Below are 21493 nucleotides of genomic sequence, written 5' to 3' on the forward strand. Positions count from 1 at the left end.
TCCCTTACTTTGACACTCCCTCCTCCTTTCTTTCTTATCTTTTAATTTTTGCAATTATAAACTTTGAATTTACTTTATAATCACAGGCTTAATCCTCCACTAAATAAAGTATTCAACAAGAAGTAAGTAGGAAGATCATCATTCCTCAGGAGTATAGACAGGGCTATAAACAATAATCAAATCTCAAAATGTCAACTTCACTCCTATACGTTACATTTTTTGGTACTTTTTTAACTACCACAAATCAGAGAAAACATGCATTCGTCTTTTTGGTACTGGCTAACTTCACTAAGCTTAATAATCTCTGATTGTATCCATTTTGTGTGAAAGACAGGATTTCATGTTTTTTTATACTGCCTTTGACTTTACACAGCCCTTGTCTTAATCTGTTTGGGCTCAAAATACCTTACAGAGGGTAATTTACAAACAACAGAAATTTGTTTCTCATAGTTCTGGAAGTTAGAAGGTATAAAATATCAAGGTGCCAGCAGATTGGTGTCTGGTGAAGCTCTTTTTCTTTTAGATAGCATCTTCCTACTAGGTTCTCACACAGGGCGGAAGAGGTGAACAAGCACTAATCTCATTTGTTATTTGTGTTTCAACATTTATTTATTTATTTGAAAGGCAGGGGTGAGAGATAGAGAGAGGGAGAGAGAGATTGAGAGAGAGAATCTTCCATCTGCTGGTTCACTCCCCAAATGGGCGCAATAGCTAGGGCTGGGCCAGGCAGAACCCAGGAGCCAGAAGCTTCTTCTGGGTCTCCCCTGTTGGTGCAGGGCCCAAGTACTCGGATTATCTTTTGCTGCTTTCCCAACCACATTATCAGGGAGGTGGATGGGAAATGGGGCAGCTAGGACTTGAACCAGTGCCTATATGGGATGTTGGGGCCACAGGAGGCTTAATCACTATACCACAGCACCAGGCCCACTAAGCCCATTAATGAAGGCTCTGTCTTCATGTCCTGATCATCTCTGAAACACATCCTTCTTAGCCTGTGGCAGAGTGGGTAAAGCCACTGCCTGCAGTGACTGCATCCCATATGAGTGCCGGTTTGAGTCTCGGCTGCTCCACATCTGATCCAGCTCTCTGCTATGCCCTGGGAAAGCAGTGGAGGATGGCCAAAATCCTTGGGCCCCTGCATCCACGTGGGAGACCCAGAAGAAGCTCATGGCATCGGATCAGCCCAGCCATGGCAGTTGCGGCCATTTGGGGATTAAACCAATGGAAGGAAGGTATCTGTTTCCCCCCTCTCTCTCTGTAACTCTGCTTTTCAAATAAATAAATAAATAAATCTTAAAAAAAAAGAATACAAGTGGATTTTGGGCACACCTTAAACACAGAATGATTCAGTCTCAGGATCTTTGGTTTAATTACATCCATGAAGACCCTATTTCTTTTTTTTAACTTTTATTTAATATAATATTTCCAAAGTACATCTTATGGATTACAGTGTCTTTTTCCCCCTCATAACTTCCCTCCCACCCGCAACCCTCCCATCTCCTGCTCCCTCTCCTATCCCTTTCACATCAAGGTTCATTTACAATTGTCTTTATGTACAGAAGATCAATTTGGTATATATTCAGTAAAGATTTCAACAGTTTGCACCCACACAGAAACATAAAGTGTAAAGTACTGTTTGATCACTAGTTATAGCATTAATTTACATTGTACAACACATTAAGGACAGAGATCCTACATGAGGAGTTAGTGCACAGTGACTGCTGTTGTTGACTTAACAAATTGAAACTCTTGTTTATGGCATCAGTAATCACCCTAGGCTCTTGTCATGAGTTGCCAGGGCTATGGAAGCCTTTTGAGTTCGCTGACTCTGATCTTATTTAGACAAGGTCATAGTCAAAGTGGAGGTTCTCTCCTCCCTTCAGAGAAAGGTACCTCCTTCTTTGATGGCCCCATTCTTTCCACTGGGATCTCACTCACAGAGATCTTTCATTTAGGTCTTCTTCTTTTTTTTTCTTTTCCATGGTGTCTTGGCTTTCCATGCCTACAATACTCTCATGGGGTCTTCAGCCAGATCCGAATGCCTTAAGGGCTGATTCTGAGGCCAGAGTGCTGTTTAGGACATCTGCCATTCTATGAGTCTGCTGTGTATCCCACTTCCCATGTTGGATTGTTCTCTCCTTTTTAATTCTATTAGTTAGTATTAGCAGACACTAGTCTTGTTTATGTGGTCCCTTTGACTCTTTATTTATTTATTTTTTTGACAGGCAGAGTGGACAGTGAGAGAGAGGGACAGAGAGAAAGGTCTTCCTTTGCCATTGGTTCACCCCACAATGGCCACTGCGGCCAGCGCACCACGCTGATACAAAGCCAGGAGCCAGGTGCTTCTCCTGGTCTCCCATGCAGGTGCAGGGCCCAAGGACTTGGGCCATCATCCACTGCACTCCCGGGTCATAGCAGAGAGCTGGACAGGAAGAGGAGAGACTGGGACAGAATCCGGTGCACCAAATGGGACTAGAACCTGGTGTGACAGTGCTGCAGGTGGAGGATTAGCCTATTGAGCCGCGGCGCCAGCCCCCTTTGACTCTTAATCATTTCATTATGATCAATTGTGAACTGAAACTGATCACTTTGACTATTGAAATGGCATTGGTACATGCCACCTTGATGGGATTGAATTGGAATCCCCTGGCACGTTTCTTTTTTTTTAAATCTTTTATTTAATGAATATAAATTTCCAAAGTACAGTTTATGGATTACAATGGCTTCCCACCCCACAACTTTCCTCCCACCCGCAACCCTCCCCTTTCCCGCTCCCTCTCCCCTTCCATTCACATCAAGATTCATTTTCAATTCTCTTTATATACAGAAGATCAGTTTAGTATATATTAAGTACAGATTTCAACAGTTTGCCCTCACATAGCAAGAGAAAGTGAAAAATACTGTTGGAGTACTAGTTATAGCATTAAATCACAATGTATAGCACATTAAGGACAGAGATCCTACATGATTTTTTAAAAAAATTGATTAATTTTCTATGCAATTTCTAATTTAACACCAAGTTTTTTTTCATTTTCAATTATCTTTATATACAGAAGATCGATTCAGTATATACTAAGTAAAAATTGCATCAGTTTGCACCCACACAGAAACACAAGGTGTAAAAATACTGTTTTAGTACAAGTTATAGCATTACTTCACATTGGACAACACATTAAGGACAGATCCCACGTGAGAAGTAAGTACACAGTGACTCCTGTTGTTGATTTAACAATTTGACACTCTTGTTTATGGCGTCAGTAATCTCCCTAAGCTCTAGTCATGAGTTGCCAAGGCTATGGAAGCCTTTAGGGTTCGCCAACTTTGATCTTATTCCGATAGGGTCATAGTCAAAGTGGAGGTTCTCTCCTCCCTTCAGAGAAAGGTACCTCCTTCTTTGATGGCCCCATTCTTTCCACTGGGATCTCACTCACAGAGATCTTTCATTTAGGTTTTTTTTTTTTTTTTTTTTTGGCAGAGTCTCTTGGCTTTCCATGCCTACAATACTCTCATGGGCTCTTGAGCCAGATCTGAATGCCTTAAGGGCTGATTCTGAGGCCAGAGTGCTATTTAGGACATCTGCTATTCTGTGAGTCTGCTGTGTATCCCACTTCCCATGTTGGATTGTTTTTTCCCTTTTTGATTCTATCAGTTAGTATTCGCAGACAATAGTCTTGTTTGTGTGATCCCTTTGACTCTTAGACCTATCAGTGTGATCAATTGTGAACTGAAATTGATCACTTGGACTAGTGAGATGGCATTGGTACATGCCACCTTGATGGGATTGTATTGGAATCCCCTGGCACGTTTCTAACTCCATCATTTGGGGCAAGTCTGATTGAGCATGTCCCAAATTGTACGTCTCCTCCCTCTCTTTTTCCCACTCTTACATTTAACAGGGATCACTTTTCAGTTAAAATTTAAATACCTAAGGATAATTGTGTGTTAATTACGGAGTTCAACCAATAGTACTAGAACAAAAAAAAAAGATACTAAAAAGGATAAAGTATTACATTGTACATCTAAAGTCAGGACAAGAGCTGATCAGGTCATTGTTTCTTATAGTGTCCATTTCACTTCAACAAGTTTCCCCTTTGGTGCTCAGTTAGTTTTCACTGAACAGGGAAAACAAATGATACTTGTCTCTTTGAGACTGGCTTAATTCACTCAGCATGATGTTTTCCAGATTCCTCCATCTTGTTGCAAATGACCGGGTTTCATTGTTTTTTACTGCTGTATAATATTCTATAGAGTACATGTCCCATAATTTCTTTATCCATTCTACTGTTGATGGGCATTTGGGTTTGTTCCAGGTCTTAGCTATTGTGAATTGAGCTGCAATAAACATTAATGTGCAGATGGCTTTTTTGTTTGCCAATTTAATTTCCTTTGGGTAAATTCCAAGGAGTGGGATGGCTGGGTTGAATGGTAGGGTTATATTCAGATTTCTGAGGAATCTCCAGACTGACTTCCATAGTGGCTTAACCAGTTTGCATTCCCACCAACAGTGGGTTAGTGTCCCTTTTTCCCCACATCCTCTCCAGCATCTATTGTTGGTAGATTTCTGAATGTGAGCCATTCTCACCAGGATGAGGTGAAACCTCATTGTGGTTTTGATTTGCATTTCCCTGATTGCTAGTGATCTTGAACATTCTTTCATGTGTCTGCTGGCCATTTGTATTTCCTCTTTCGAAAAATGTCTATTGAGGTCCTTGGCCCATCTCTTAAGTGGGTTGTTTGTTTTGTTGTTGTGGATTTTCTTGATTTCTTTGTAGATTCTGGTTATGAACCCTTTATCTGTAGCATAGTTTGCAAATATATTTTCCCATTCTGTCAGTTGCCTCTTCACTTTCCTGACTGTTTCTTTTGCAGTACGGAAACTTCTCAATTTGATGCAATCCCAAATGTTAATTTTGGCTTTGACTTCCTGTGCTTCTGGTGTCTTTTCCAAGAAGTCTTTGCTGGTACCTATATCTTGCAGGGTTTCTCCAATGCTCTCTAATAATTTGATGGTGTCGGGTCATAGATCTAATTCTTTAATTCATGTTGAGTGAATTTTTGTGTAAGGTGAAAGGTAGGGGTCTTGCTTCATGCCTCTGCACGTGGAAATCCAATTTTTCCAGCACCATTTATGGAGTAGACTATCCTTATTCCAGGGATTGGTTTTGGATCTTTGATCAAATATAAGTTGGCTGTAGATGTTTGGATTGATTTCTGGTGTTTCTATTCTGTTCCATTGGTCTATCCATCCAAACAGACATTTTTCAAAAGAGGAAATCCAAATTGCCAACAGATACGAGAAAAAATTTTTGGATCCCTGGATGTCAGGGAAATGCAAATCAAAACCACAATGCGGTTTCACATCATCCCAGTTAGAATGGCTCTCATACAGAAATCAAGAAACAACAAATGCTGGTGAGGATGTGGGGAAAAAGGTACCCTAATTCACTGTTGATGGGCGTGTAAACTGGTAAAATCACTATGGAAGATATCTTAGAGATACCTCAAAAATCTGAATATAAACCTACCATATGACCCAGCCATCCCACCCCTGGAAATTTACAGAAGGGAAATAAAATCAGCAAATAAAAGTGTTATCTGCATTCCCATGTTTATTGGAGCTCAATTTATAATAGCTAAGACATGGAATCAACATAGATGACCATCAACTGAAGACTGGATAAAGAAACTGTGGGATATGCACTCTATTGTATACTACACAGTGTTAAAAAACAATATCCATTCATTTGCAACCACATGAATGAATCTAGAAAACGTCATACTTAGTGAAACAAGCCAGTCCCAAAGGGCAAATACCATATTTTCTCTCTGATCTGTGGTAACTAATACAGCACCTGAAAGTCAATTTGTAGATGTCAAATTGACACTTTGGAAAACAATGACTTGAACAGCCCTTGTCTTGACTCTCTGGGAATATTTTTTTTTCTTTTCTCTTCTTCATACTTATTGTTGAATTCTTTACTTAACATAGAGTTAATCATATGTGTATAAAGTCAATTGAAAATATATCGTAGTAAAAAATAAGAGTGGAAGTAAGAGGGAGGAGGAAGTTTGTAACTATAAAGCTGTATAGTTCTGCATACATTGCTATAGACTCACATCTTAGGTTACAGTTTAAAAACTTGCCATGGGACCCCAAATCCCATTAAGCTGGGTGAAAAACATTCCATCTTAATTGTTAAAGTGACCACATTATGTGTTAAAGTGGTCAGATAGGTAGGATTAAGTGTTAAATGGATCATGTAAATAAGATCAAGGGTCTGGTAATAATAATAGAATTAAAAAGGAGAGAATGTTCTAACATGGGGAACACACCACACAGCAGACTCATAGAATGACAGTCATTCTAAACAGTGCTCTGACCTCAGAATCATCCCTTAAGGCATTCTGGTCTGGCTGAAAAGCCCATGAGAGCATTTTAGGCACAGAAAGCCAAGACACTGTGGCAAAATTGTCCTGCATGACGGGTCTCTGTGAGTGAGACCCCAGGGGAATGAAGTGGCCATCAAAGAAGGATGTACCTTTCTTTGAAGGGAGGAGAGGACTTCTACTTTGCTTATCGCCTTTTCTAAATATCGAAGGAATTTGTGGATTCAAAAGGATTTCATAGCCTTGGCAGCTCATTTTAAGATACTCGGGTGATCACTGATGTCATACATAAGGGTGTTAATTGTTAAATTAAATAAAGGAGTCACTGTACACTTACTGTCCATGCAGAACCTCTGCCCTCAATGAGTTGTATTATGAGTATTAACTGTAAAACTTGTTCTTAGCTTTTTTTTTTTTTTGGTGTATGTGCAAATTGTTGAAAACTTTACTTAATATAGAGTCAGTATTCTGTGTGTAAAAAAACTTCTCTTGGAGAAAAATAAGGTTAATTATGTTTCTAAAAAAAGTGAAATTTACTTCAAGATACAATGACTTTGAACAGCCCTTGTCTCCACTATTGGAGAATAGCTTTTTTGTTTTGTTTTTTGGTTTATGGTTTTTTTTTCCCGTGCAAATTTTTGAACTCTTAGTATAGAGTTAATCTTCTGTGTATAAAGTTAATTGAAAATTGATCATAGTAGAGAAATAGACTTGGGATGGGAGAGGGAGGAGAATGAAGAGTGAGAGAGTGGGTGGGAGGGCAGGTATGGTGGGAGGAATCATTATATTCCTTAACTTATACTTATGAAATGCATGAAGTCTGTATTAAATAAAAGGTTTCTTTGGGCAGAAAAATAAATTAAAAATAAATAAAAAAGCAGATTATTTGGGATTGCATTTAGGTCCCATGCTGTTATTTAAGTCACCTATGTCATTAGCAATTTTATTAAACTTAGGAAAATGCAGTTATTACTATGGCTTCATTCAGTTAATTCTATATTTGATAAAATACTCTCATTATATACTTACATACAGGCATATTGATAAGATTACTTATAGAGAAAGTGAGTATTTCCCTTTAACATTGAAATTATACTTGTTTTGCACTGAATGGCAATGTTTGAAAGCATTTTGGAAGACAATGTTCTTAACTGTAACGGTTTATTGCATTTTTCCATCCTCTTTTTTTTTAGTGTTAAGTACTCTTGCTTGGAGTTTTAAGTTCTACCTTCCCTCTTATCATCAATAGGACTTTCAGCATATAAACTTGAATGGCTAACATCAACAGCATCACCACCAAATTAACTATAGTACAGAAATTGACTCTATCAAAATTGGTTTCTTGTATGAGAGCTTCAAATGCTCTCAGCAGAGTTTGTATATGGTCACTTTTGCTTAGTCTGGACTTGATGCTATTAATGGATTCCTGGGTATCTTCCAGTTTCATGTCTAGCATTTCTGTGCTGATATTTCTTCCAATCTTCTTGTTCTTGTGTCTGTTCTCCCATATTATCAAGGATTAATTAAAAGAAAATCACCTTCTCAGAAGTAGTGCTAAATGTATTGTCAAAGTAGAACCACGTAGTCACCATCTTCCATCTCTATAGTGTGAACTGCATCTGATTTTCTTTGCTCAAAAACTAAGGTTTTGCCTTCTGGAGAGGCAAGATGAAAATCAGTATCTTATAGCACTTCATCTAAAACTTGGTACTTGATCTCTGGCGAGGCCCTCAGCAGTATAGGCTGGTAGAAACACTCCTTCTGGCCAGCTGGAAGGGTAAAGGTGAAGTCACAGTCTAAGGAGGGAGTGAAGCCTGCCGCCCCTGGCAGGGCAGCCAAATCTTGTTGCCCATGCCCACTGGGCAATCCTGGGCTGGACAAGGATACTGGTGCCTCTGCTCAGCTTTTCCTCCCTGGATTCCTCCTCTTGGTTGGCAGAGAAACCTGGAGTCCCTTAGAAATTTGGGTGGCCATTGTTGGTGACAAATGCTCTCTCTTAATATATTTCTAACATTTAATAGATTTCCTTCAGATGAAGATCAACTTATTGATTAGTATTGCATGCTTTTGGATGTATCACACTACCTTCGTCATGTTTCCTGTTTTCTTACATTGACATCTGCATATCTGGTGTAATAGTCCTTTCTTTGTGGTATAGGTTTTTATTGGAAAGGAGTTTATAGTTTAGATGAAATGCAAGGTATCACTTGACTTGTTGCTTCAGCTTTGGTTCTAGGTGATACCAGAAGTGTAACCTTTGAGTAATTTTGTTTTAGTCAATATCAGCTGTATCTACAGCAGTTTGTAGGGTGAGAAGTTTAATTCTGAGGTGAATGTGGGCTTCCCAGGATATTTATCTTCATTCCCCAGAGAATTCCTTGTCAGTTACATTGGAGATTGTGATAGCCAGGGTCTTGTTCTTGGCACTGAGGGACACAAAGTAGACTGCTACCTCTTTCCACTGGAAAACCTGAGTGATTCTCTGGCTTGTGGGCCAATAATTGTAGCTCTAGGAAGGTCTGATGTGGATGGGCCCTTCCTTAGGCCCTGCTAGGACAGTGCAACCAGTGCTGAAGCATATAACACTAACAGCCCTAGTCCCAGGACTGGAAAATGTGAACAGAACTCTGCTTGGGCCCTACAGGGTAACTGTAAGATATATAGTAGCTTTTGCACTTCAGGTATGGTTCTAGGGAGGTGGGCTATAGGTATGTAGCTCTGCAGGTCCCACTATCCACTGGGTTTTTAGGAAATTAGTACTTATTATTATAGTCCTGGCATTGTAGGGTAGGGTACAGTGAGGTTATTACCTAGATCTTACAGAGTGGTAGTGGAGTGTTGACGATAAACCACTTATCTGAGCACAGCAATGCAAATAGAGCACTTCTGTTACCACTAGTGAGTTTGAATTACTCTAAAGATTATAATACCAACATCAGTAGTCCCAGTTCCACCAGGAACAAATAAAAATTCTCCCAGTTCTCACAAGGCATACAAGGGTGTTGCTGAGTTTTGTGCCTGGGTCTCCCAGGAGCATGAACAGAAGCAATGTCTTCAGTTTGGGTTGGGAATTTTTTTGTAGGCTGCTGCTGGCATTAGCTCCCAAAAGTTGAATGGAAATCCCCTGGATCAATAGAGGGACAGTGTCCAAAACTCATAGTTTCAGGATGCAGGGGGTCTGCTCTCTGCCCCACAATTTTCCCTGACTGGCTCTAATAGCTTCTAGTATCTGTGGAACAAAAATCAGCTGCATGGCTTTACACAGTCAATTTATTCTGGTACCTTACAGGGCTGGTCAAGGAAAGGGAGGCAAAGCAGCTTTTCTTTTTGGAATGAAGTAGTTGCTCAGATCCCAGTCAGCTCCACAGGCTGGAGTTAAAGTTAGTGAAGGACTGTGGAATTCCCCCTCAGCTAAAGCTGCTGGTGGGTAGGGCATGAGGCAACTTCTTCCTACTTTGACATTGAATTTGGTGACTCCCAAATGGAAGGTGGCTGCACCAGTCAATCATAGCAGTGTGTCTGCCCTCCTTCTTCACTGTCCCACAGAGACTCTGTTCTGTCACTTCTCCACTGATACATAATATTTATTTCGAGTGCAGTGTGATAATAGGATACATGTATATAATGTGCAATGATCAAATCAGTGTAATTAGCATTTCTGTCTCCTTAAATATTTACCATTTTTTTTGGTGTTGGCATCTTTTGAATTTCTCTCTTCTAGTTCTTTATAAAACATATAATAAAATTTTGTAAGCTATTGCCTCACTCTGCTGCATTGTAGAACAGTAGAACTTATTCCTCCTCTCTGACTGTATTTTGATAGCTGTCATCCAGTCTCCTTCTATCCCAAACCCCTTTTACTCTTTCTGGACTCCTGTGGTAAGTATTCTACTCTCTTCTTCTATGAGATCAACTTTTTCAACTTCCACATTTGAATGAGGATATGAAGTTTTTGTTTTTCATTCAAAATGGTTTGTTAATCAACCTGACACCTTTGAAATAATTTCTCTTCCAATCTCAAGCAAGCAGATGAAGTTACCTATTGTTTGGATTTTAGGTTGCTGAGAAATTCAGGGGTTGACTGTGGTAATTTATAGCATGAGTTACATTACAAGATGATACAGAAGCAAAGAGTTAATATAACAAAAAAAATTTTTTTGAGGATTTATGGGAAGAATATGTTGGCAATCAAGAATTTAAGCAACTTTCCAAAGATGAACCAGTTACTTAAGGAAGGGGATTTTAACTCAGGTGCTCTTACTCCAAAGTTATTGCTCTTGTAGCTACAAACGATTTAAGGGAAGCACATTAGGGGAGGTATGATAGAGAATGATACATCCATTAGGCTCAACTTGCTGAATCATTTTAGCTGTACATAATCCCTCTCTAACAACAACTCTAACTCAATGTCATTTCCAATACCCCTGTGAAATTTATCATAAAAGTCTTCATAATATAGCTACTTGTGTTCACAGCTCATAAATCCATTGAAATTTATTTACTCAATACATTCTAAATTTTTCATGAATAATTTGAAATTTTACAAGTCAAATTTTAAATTAATTGCAGGACTTACTATATAAAGCACCTCTGACAATATCTATGAAAATTACAAATGTTTATAACATTTGGTCCAGCCATCCTATTTTTGAGAATTTGTTTTTACAGATATACTTGAAAAGCAATAGATGTACAAGGTTATTCTTTGCAGAATTGTTTGTAATAGCAAACAACTAATGTGATACTTCCCTAGGCATCATAAATGTCACAACTCAGATATTTTCATTTCTTCCCCCTGGATTGGATTGCTTTTCTTATTTCTCTTGTTATTGAGTAAAGCTATGTGATGAGTTGTAACAAGAACTGACATGTATCATTTCAAGGTTAAGTCATGTAATAACCAGTGTAGGGGCCTCTAAAATTTTCTTCCTTCTGCCACAGTGACTGGAAATATTTGAGAGGAAGACTTCATTAATCTGTATCAATATAAAATAGGGAACAGAGCACCTAGCCAAACTACAACTGACAACATGTGTGAAAAACTACCCTTTGTTTTAAAAACCCATAAAGATGTTGTCACTACAGTAAAGTCCCCAAATCATTGGTGAGCTCCAAGTAACAGCTTACAAATAAGGATTTTTCAAGAGTTATGGCAAAAATTTGGAGATAAATCTTTGGTTACATGGGCTTTCTTTCTTTCTTTCCTTTTAAAGATTTATTTATTTATTTATTTTAAAGTCTGAGTTATACAAAGAAGGAGAGGCAGAGAGAGAGAGAGAGAGAGAGAGGGAGAGAGAGAGGTCTTCTCTCTACTGATTTACTTCCCAGATGACCGCAATGGCCAGAGCTGAGCTGATGCAAAGCCAAGAGCTAGGAGCTTCTTCCGAAGTCTTGGGCCATCTTGTACTGCTTTCCCAGGCCATGGCAGAGAGCTGGATTGGAAATGGAGCAGCTGGGACTCTAACTAGCACTCATATAGGATACCGGCACTGGAGACAGAGGCTTTACCCACTACACCACAGCACAGGCCCCAAGCAATTGATTTTTAAAAAAATTTATTTAAGTTATATAAGTTTTATGTATTTCATTTATACAGATTCAGGAATATAGTTACACTTCCCTCCCTACCATGCCTCCTGCCCATGTTCCAAACCTCCTCCTCCTAAATCTCATATTCCCACTCTTAATTTTTACAAAGATCTATTTTCAGTTTATTTAATGATCATATAACCCTACAGTAAATAAAAGAGTTCAACAAAGAGTATGTAGAAAAATAAACACTGTTCCTCAATGGAAGAGACAAGGACCATAAGCAATCATAAAATCTCAAAATGTCTATTTTACTCAAATACATAACATTTCAGTTACTCTATGAGTTACCTTGGATCAGGGAAAACATATCATAACTGTTTTTTTGGTACTGGCTTATTTCACTAAGTATAATGGTTTCCAGTTACATTCATCTTGTTGAAAAAGACAGGATTTCATGTTTTTATTACAGCTTAATAGTACTCCATAGTTTATACATAGTATAATTTCCTTATCTAGTCAACAGTTGATGGACAAGTACTTTGATTCCATATCTTAGCTATTGTGAATTGTGCTGTGATGAACATGAGGGTACATGTAATTGTTTAATATGCTGATTTCTTTTGGTTTGGATATATTTCCAGGAGTGTGATGACTGGATCATGTGGTAAGTCTGCTGTATGTATCTGTGTGCATGCTGGAAGTTGGCTGACCACTGCAAGTTTATTTTCTTTGAATAAATTCGGTCTGTCTGTGAAAAATACATTATTAGTGCTTATGTTGTATGAAATATGTTATTAGTTAATTATTTCATTCTCACACGAGATAAGGGGGAAATACATAAACAGTAAGGGCTTTATTACTCCTTTTGCATTTCATTTGGACTTTGCTTTACTATTTAACAATTTAATTTTTCTCCTGGCCTCCTCTAGGGGGCAACTTAAGCTAACGTATCTTTTGGCTGAATGATTAAACAGATCACTGTACTGGAAAGATTATGTCAAATGCCATGCCACTAAAATGAATGTTGTCTAAGCAGATTTGGTGGCATTTGCTTCTGTTCATGAAATCAACATAAATGCAGATATTTCAGTGATTTCAGTTCTTACAATCTATGGGGCATTAAACTGTGATGCTTATGTGGAGGCAGAAAAAACAAAGGAGACACAGATCAATGTTTTTTAAATTTCATTTAGTTTTTTTTTTTTTTTTTAGTTTTTGACAGGCAGAGTGGACAGTGTGAGAGAGAGAGAGAGAGAGAGAGAGAGACAGAGAGAAAGGTCTTCCTTTAAAGCCATGACACGGTGGCAAAAAATAATCTAAATGAAAGATCCTGGTGAACAAACCCCAGCAGAAGGAACAGGCCATCAAGGAGGGAGGCGCCTTTCTCTGAAGGGAGGAAGGAACCTCCACTGTGATACGGCCTTGACTAAACAAGTTCAGAGTCAGTGAACTCAAGGAGCTTCCATAGCCTAGACAGCTCATAGCAAGATTGTTGACATCATAAATAAGAGTGCCAATTATTAGATCAACAACAGGAGTCACTGGGTACATGCTCCCCACGTAGGATATCTGTCCTTAATGTGTTTTACTATGAAACTTAAAAACACTACTAGTCGAACAATACCCTATACCTTGTGCGGTTGTGTGAGTGCAGCCTGTTGAAATCCTTGCTTAGTATATACTAAGTTGATCTTCAGTATATGAAGGTAATTGAAAATGAAACTCGATAAAGGGCGGGATGGGAGAGGGAGAGGGAGAGGGGAGGGCCACGGGAGGGAGGGAGGTTGAGGGGGGGAAGCTACAACAATACAAAAGTTGCACTTTGTAAATTCACATTTATGAAATAATAATAATAAAAAAAGGCCTTCCTTTGCTGTTGGTTCACCCTCCAATGGCCGCTGCGGTCGGCGTGCTGCTGCCAGCGCACCGCGCTGATCCGAAGCCAGGAGCCATGTGCTTCTCCTGGTCTCCCATGGGGTGCAGGACCCAAGCACTTGGGCCATCCTCCTCTGCACTCCCGGGCCATAGCAGAGAGCTGGCCTGGAAGAGGGGCAACCGGGACAGAATCCGGCAGCCCAACCGGGATTAGAACCTGGTGTACTGTACTGGTGCCGCTAGGCGGAGGATTAGCCTGTTGAGCCATGGCACCGGCCTATTTAGTTATTTTTAACTCTGGAATTTTAATTTTTAATTTTAATAGACATACAGTTGTACATATTTATAAAGTACTATGTGATTTTTTTTATTATATGTATTCATTGTGTAATGCTCAACCATTCTTAAATATTTTACCCTTTCAAGCATTTTACATTTCTGTTCAGAGAAAGCATCCAAAATATCATCTTTTTTTAAAATAAATTTTTATTTGCATTAGGTGGACATATTTCATGTATTTCATATACATAGATTTAGGAGCGTAGTGATGCTTCTCACTCTACCCTCTCTCCCACCCACATTTCCACCTTCTCTCCTCCTTTCTTGTTATTCTTTAATTTTTACAATGATATACTTTCTTTTTTTTAAAGATTTATTTATTTATTTGAAAGTCAGAGTTACACAGAGAGGAGAGGCAGAGAGAGAGAGAGAGAGAGAGAGAGAGAGAGAGAGAGAGTTCTTCTATCCGCTGTTTCACTCCCCAATTGGGCGCAACAGCCAGAGCTATGCCGATCCAAAGCCAGGAGCCAGGAGCTTCTTCCAAGTCTCCCACGTGGGTACAGGGGCCCAAGGACTTGGGCCATCTTCTATTGCTTTCCCAGGCCACAGCAGAGAGCTAGATTGGAAGAGGAGCAGCCGGGACTAGAACTAGCACCCATATGGGATGCCAGTGCCTCAGGCTAGGGCGTTAACCCGCTGAGCCACAGAACTGGCCCCACAATGATATACTTTCAGTTTATTTTATAATCATAAGCTAAACCCTGAAATTAGTAAAGAACTCAATAAATAGTAAGAAGAACAAAATATTGTTTCCCAACAATGGAAACAAGGACTGTAAACAATAATCAAATCTCAAAATGTCAATTTTTCTCATCAATGTTATAATTTTTTGTGCTTCATTAGTTACCACAGATCATGGAAAACATATGATATTTGCCTTTTTTGGACTGGCTTATTTTACTAAGTATAGTGGTTTATGATGGAATGCTATATTCTGAAGTTTTCCATCTGCTTAAAGGCCAAACTAAGCATTTGGGAAGACCATAGAATCAGAAGTCAGAGTGTACTACCTTGCATACCTATATGTACTTTTCTCTGTGTGCAAGGATACCAATTTTTTTTGTTGGCCATGGATTTGTCATTGATTTCCTTGAATGTTCCTCCTATACCTAATTTGCTTAAGGTTTTCATCATGAAACAATGTTGTATTTTATCAGATGCTTTCTCTGCATCTATTGAGATAACCATAGTTTTTTGTTCTTCAGTTTGTAAATGCAGAACTTCCTACTCCTACTTAACTATAACTTACTTGCCATTAATTAACAATCTCATGTGCCTCTTACAATGGTACACTCCCTAGCATCTGCTAATCACTATTACATTCCTAAATTCTATAAGATCAACATTTTTAAGATTTCATAGAGTAAAATAATGTGGCTAATTTTTGTAGTTGACTTATTTCACCTAACATAACACCCTCCAATTCCATTCATGTTGTTGCAAATGACAAGATTTCATCTTCTTCCCATTTTTTTAATACCTGAGAAGTATTTTATTGTGTACATGTACCACATTTTCCTTATGCATCATCAGTGGCTAGACACTTTGGTATTTCCATTCTTGGCCTCAGTAATAGTGCTGCAATTCATATGGGAGTTCAAATGTCTATTTGAGAGTGTGATTTTGTTTTTTTGAACATATACACATTAGTGGGATTTCTGGATTATATGGCAGTTCTATTTTTAGTGTTTTGAGGAAACTCCATTTTGTTTTACACACTGGTGTACATCCCCACTAACTGTACATGTTCCCCTTTCCCCATATTCTCACCAGCATTAGTTATCTTTTGCCTTTTTGATCATGGCTAGGCTAACTAGAATGACATCTAGAATGGCAATCTCACTGTATTTTTGATTTTCATTTTCCTAATGACTAGTAATGTTGAGCATTTTTTCATATCCCAGTTGATCATTGGTATGTTTTCCTTTGAGAAATGTCTATTTAGATCTACTACTAATTTTTTTAACTTTTATTTAATAAATATAAATTTCCAAAGTACAGCATTTGGATTACAGTGGCTTTTTCCTCCCCTATAACTTCCCACCCACCCATAACCCTCCCATCTCCCACTCCCTCTCCCATTCCATTCACATCAAGATTCATTTTCAATTCTCTTTATGTACAGAAGATCAATTTAGTATTTATTAAGTAAAGATTTCAACAGTTTGCACCCATACAGAAACACAAAGAATAAAGTACTGTTTGAGTGCTAGATATAGCATTAATTCACATTGTATAACACATTAAGGACAGAGATCCTACATGAGGAGTAAGAGCACAGTGACTCCTGTTGTTGATTTAAACAATTGACACTCTTATTTATGGCACCAGTAATCACCTGAGGCTCTTGTCATGAGTTGCCAAGGCTATGGAAGCCTTTTGAATTTTCAACTCCGATCTTATTTAGACAAGGTGATAGTCAAAGTGGCAATTCTCTCCTCCCTTCAGAGAAAGGTACCTCCTTCTTTGATGACCCATTCTTTCCACTGGGATCTCACTCACAGAGTAGATCTACTGCTAATTTTATATTAGATTATTCGATTTTTATCTATTGAGTTGTTTGAGTTCCTTTATATTCTGCTTACCAGCGCCATGTCAGATGTATAAATTGTGAATATTTTCTCCCATTCTGTTGGTTTTATCTTTACTCTGATGATTATTTCCTTTGAAGAAGCTCTTTAGTTTTACAAAATCCCATTTATCTATTTTCTACTTTTGTTTCCTGTGCTTCTAAGATGTAATCCAAAAATATTTTCCAATTCCAGTGTCCCAAAGTGTTTCCATGTTTTTTTCTACTAGCTGTTTGGAAGTTTCATGTCTTACATTTTGGCTTCAGTCTGCTTCAAATTGGTTTTTATACATGGTGGAAAAGTGGGGGAGTGGCTAGGCTCATTCCACTGCATGTGGATATCCAATTTTCCAGGACCATTTATTGAAAAGGTTACACTTTTACCAATGCATATTTTTTGCTCTTTTTTCAAAAATCAATTGGCTGTGAATACATGGATTTCCTTTGGAGGTCTCTATTCTATTCTATTCTATGGATCCATTTAAAATTTTTTTCATTTTCATTTTAATTAATTAACAGATTTTCTATGATTTGTAGATACAAGTCTAAGAATATAATGATATTCCCTCTGCCTCCCTTTTTTCCTCCATCCCTTTCACCCTCCTTCCCTCTATTTCCCTCTATCTTTGTTTTTCTTTACCTTTTGAGATAACATATCAGTTAACTTTTTAGTCATAAGATTAACCCTACTCTAATTAAAGAGTTCAACAAATACTATGAAAAAAACATGTAAACAAACAAAAAAACTGTTCCTCAACAGTTGAGAAAAGAGTTGTTAAAAATCACTGGATCAGGCCAGCGCTGTAGGTCACTAGGCTAATCCTCCGCCTGTGGCGCCAGCACCCCGGGTTCTAGTCCCGGTTGGGGTGCCGGATTCTGTCATGGTTGCTCCTCTTCCAGTCCAGCTCTCTGCTATGGCCTGGGAGTGCAGTGGAGGATGGCCCAAGCCCTTAGGAAGTGCCTGGCTCCTGGCTTCGGATCAGTGCAGTGTGCCGGCCGCAGCGTGCCAGCCTCAGCGGCCACTGGGGGGTGAACCAATGGAAAAGGAAGACCTTTCTCTCTGTCTCTCTCTCTCACTGTCCACTCTGCCTGTCAAAAAAATAAAAAATAAAAAAAAGAAAGAAAGAAAGAAAAAATCATTGGATCAAAAGATAGAGGATGGCTCCAAGATGGCGGAATAGGGAGGGAGCATACTGATAGTCTGGGAAAAGACAGTTTAATAAAAGTGGAGATACTGTAGTCTCAGGGAAGAGTTAGGGAAAAAACTGCAGAGGAAACTCTTCTGGAACTAGTGGGACACAGTGGACCTATGTGGAGGGCACAGATGCCCATGGCTCGGGACCCCAGCTGCCGAGTCTATGCACCAGTGCTGGAAAGGGAGGTGAGGTGAAACCGCAGTAGCCCAAGACACTGGCAGGAAATTGCATGAGCTTGAGACACTGGTGGAAAAGTGGCAGGAAGAGCCTAGCGGGAACGAGGCTTGAAGCCCTGTGGGGGAAAGTACACCAGCCTAACTAGAGGAGAGAGAAAAAATAAAAGGGACTGGTATGGACACGATTCTCTCTTTCCATTCACCTTACAATGGCGTGTGAGATAATAGAGCAGGTGCCATTTTGGACATATGTTACAGCTGTGCCAGCTCGGGGCTGCACCCGCTCTCAACAAAACACAAAAACATGACTCTGGTTGGGAGTAATAACAGGAGACTAAGACCTAGTGAGTGTGTGGAACTTATGAACTGGGACTGTGAAAAAAAAAAAAAAAAGCAACCGAGGTTGTGTAGGAGAACTCACGGTGTGGCTGAGACTTGAGTAGTCTTGGTGTGAGATGCCACAAACTCGGGCAGCTTTGGCTACCTGTTGAGAGACATTGCAGGGGAATCTGAGCTTACACTGAGGACTGCACAGATCATTTGTGTGGTCCTTGGGACAGAGCAGACGAATATTATACCCACTGGGGCTAGCACTCAGGCATTGATTGCCATAAAGGAGAAGAGCTCAGTTGAGCAGAATTACTTCCCTTCCGAATAAAAAAAAAAAAGAGAAAGAGAAGATTTACCACACCAAACCTGGGTGTGTCACCTTTAGCACACCCTTAACCCTGAAGAACTGAACAGAGCTCTCTGGCCACACTTACCACAAGCTTCTAGAGATTCACCAAAGCAGAAAGGGCACTTAATCTAGAGTCATAGTATAACAAGGGAAGACACCACAGCAAGAAAAAAAAAGAAGAAACAAAAGAATGTCTTCACAATGCCAAACAACAAATGCAGAAACTGAGGAAACAAGAACAAGGAAGACATTAAGATACCCCCAAATGAAAATGACACTCCAATAGAAGATTATGAAGATGATGGGATAGAAGAAATGCAAGATGCGGATTTCAAAAAAATTTATGATAAGAATATTTAGAAGTACCTTTCTCTGAAGGGAGGAGAGAACTGCCACTTTGACTATCACCTTGTCCAAATATGATTAGAGTCGGTGAACTCAAAAGGCTTCCATAGCCTTGGCAACTCATGACAAGAGCCTAGGGAGATTACTGAAGCCATAAACAAGAGTGTCAATTTGTTAAGTCAACAACAGGAGTCACTGTGCACTTACTCCTCATGTAGGATCTCTGTCCTTAATGTGCTGTACATTGTGATTTAATGCTATAACTAGTACTCAAACAGTATTTTATACTTTGTGTTTCTGTGTGGGTGCAAACTGTTGAAATCTTTACTTAATATATGCTAAATTGATCTTCTGTATATAAAAATAATTGAAAATGAATCTTGATGTGAATGGAATGGGAGAGGGAGTGGGAGTTGGGAGGGTTGTGGGTGGGAGGGAAGGTATGGAGGGGGAAAAAGCCATTGTAATGCATAAGCTGTACTTTGGAAATTTATATTCATTAAATAAAAGTTAAAAAAATACCAAAAAAAAAAGAACACTTAGAAGTTATCAAAAATGATTGCATTAACTACAGAAAAGCATACAGGACAGGAAAGAAAATCTCTCTCTTGAAAATGAAATCTTAGGGAGGAATCAAAATGAAATGAGGAATTTAGTAAAACATGAAATTGAGATACTGAAGAGAAATCAAAGTGAAGAATTCAATAGAGCAAATGAATAACACCTTTGAGAGCCTTAAAGAAAGAATCAGTGAAATAGAAGAGAGAATATCTGACTTAGAAGACAGAGCACAGGAAAGTATACAGTCAAACCAAAGAAAAGAAGAGGAAATCAGAAATCTAAAATATATTGCTGGGGATATACAGGATCCTACTAAAAAATTCAACATTCAGGTTCTAGGAGTTCCTGAAGGCATTGATTGCCATAAAGGAGAGAGAGAAAGGATTAGAAGGCCTTTTTAGCGAGATACTAGCAGAGAACTTCCCGGGTTTGGAGAAGGACAGAAACATGCTAGTACAGGAACCATGTACCAATGCCATCTCACTAGTCCAAGTGATCAATTTCAGTTCACAATTGATCAAACTGATAGGTCTAAGAGTGAAAGGGATCACACAAACAAGAATAGTGTCTGCTAATACTAACTGATAGAATAAAAAAGGGAGAGAACGATCCAATATGGGAAGCAGGATACATAGCAGACTCATAGAATGGCAGATGTCCTAAACAGCACTCGGGTCTCAGAATTAGTCCTTAAGGCATTCGGATCTGGCTGAAGAGCCCATGAGAATATTTCAGGCATGGAAAGCCAAGACACTCTGGCAAAAAAAAAAATCTAAATGAAAGATTTCTGCGAGTGAGATCCCAGTGGAAAGAAGGGGGCCATCAAAGAAGGAGGTACCTTTCTCTGAAGGGAGGAGAGAACTTCCACTTTGACTATGACCTTGTCCTAATATGATCAGAGTTGGCGAACTCAAAAGGCTTCCATAGCCTTGGCAACTCATAACAAGAGCCTAGGGTGATTACTGATGCCATAAACAAGAGTGTCAAATTGTTTAAATCAACAATAGGAGTCACTGCGTACTTCTCATGTGGGATCTCTGTCCTTAATGTGTTGTCCAATGTGAATTAATGCTATAACTAGTACTCAAACAGTATTTTACACTTTATGTTCTGTGTGGGTGCAAACTGTTGAAATCTTTGCTTAATGTATACTAAATTGATCTTCTGTATATAAAGAGAATTGAAAATGAATCTTGATGTGAATAGAATGGGAGAGGGAGCAGGAGATGGGAGGGGTGTGAGTGGGAGGAGAGTTATTGGGGGGGAAGACATTGTAATCTATAAACTGTACTTTGGAAATTTATATTTACTAAATAAAATTTAAAAAAAATAAAGAAATAAAAAGAAGACCTTTTTAGCGAGATATTAGCAGAGAACTTCCCTGGCTTGGAATAGGAAAGAGACATCCAGGTACAGGAAGCACATAGGACCCCCAAGGAACATGACCAAAAGAGATCCTCACCATGAAATGTTGTAATCAAACTCACTGCAGTGAAGCACAAAGAAAAGATTCTAAAATGTGCAAGAGAGAAATGTCAGATTCCTCTCAGAGGATCTCTCATTTGACTCACAGCAGACTTCTCATCAGAAACCCTATAGGCTAGGAGGGAATGGCAAGATATAGCCCAGGTACTAAGAGAGAAAAACTGTCAGCCCAGAATATTATATCCTACAAAGCTTTCATTTGTGAATGAAGGTGAAATAAAGACCTTTCATAGCAAACAGAAATTGAAAGAATTCGTCGCCACTCGTCCAGCTCTGCAAAAGATGCTTAAAGATGTGTTACACATAGAAATACAGAAACACGGCCATCAATATGAAAGAAGGTAAAGGA

At 39.0% G+C, this 21493-nt stretch overlaps 1 pseudogene; it reads right to left on the reverse strand.

Annotated features, from left to right (window-relative positions):
• Positions 1-7582: 7582 nt before the first annotated feature.
• The window catches only part of LOC133756587 (transmembrane emp24 domain-containing protein 5-like), a 91606-nt pseudogene continuing 77695 nt past the window's right edge, over positions 7583-21493 (reverse strand).

This window comes from Lepus europaeus, chromosome 3, assembly GCF_033115175.1.
Source record: "Lepus europaeus isolate LE1 chromosome 3, mLepTim1.pri, whole genome shotgun sequence".
NCBI classification, from domain to species: domain Eukaryota; kingdom Metazoa; phylum Chordata; class Mammalia; order Lagomorpha; family Leporidae; genus Lepus; species Lepus europaeus.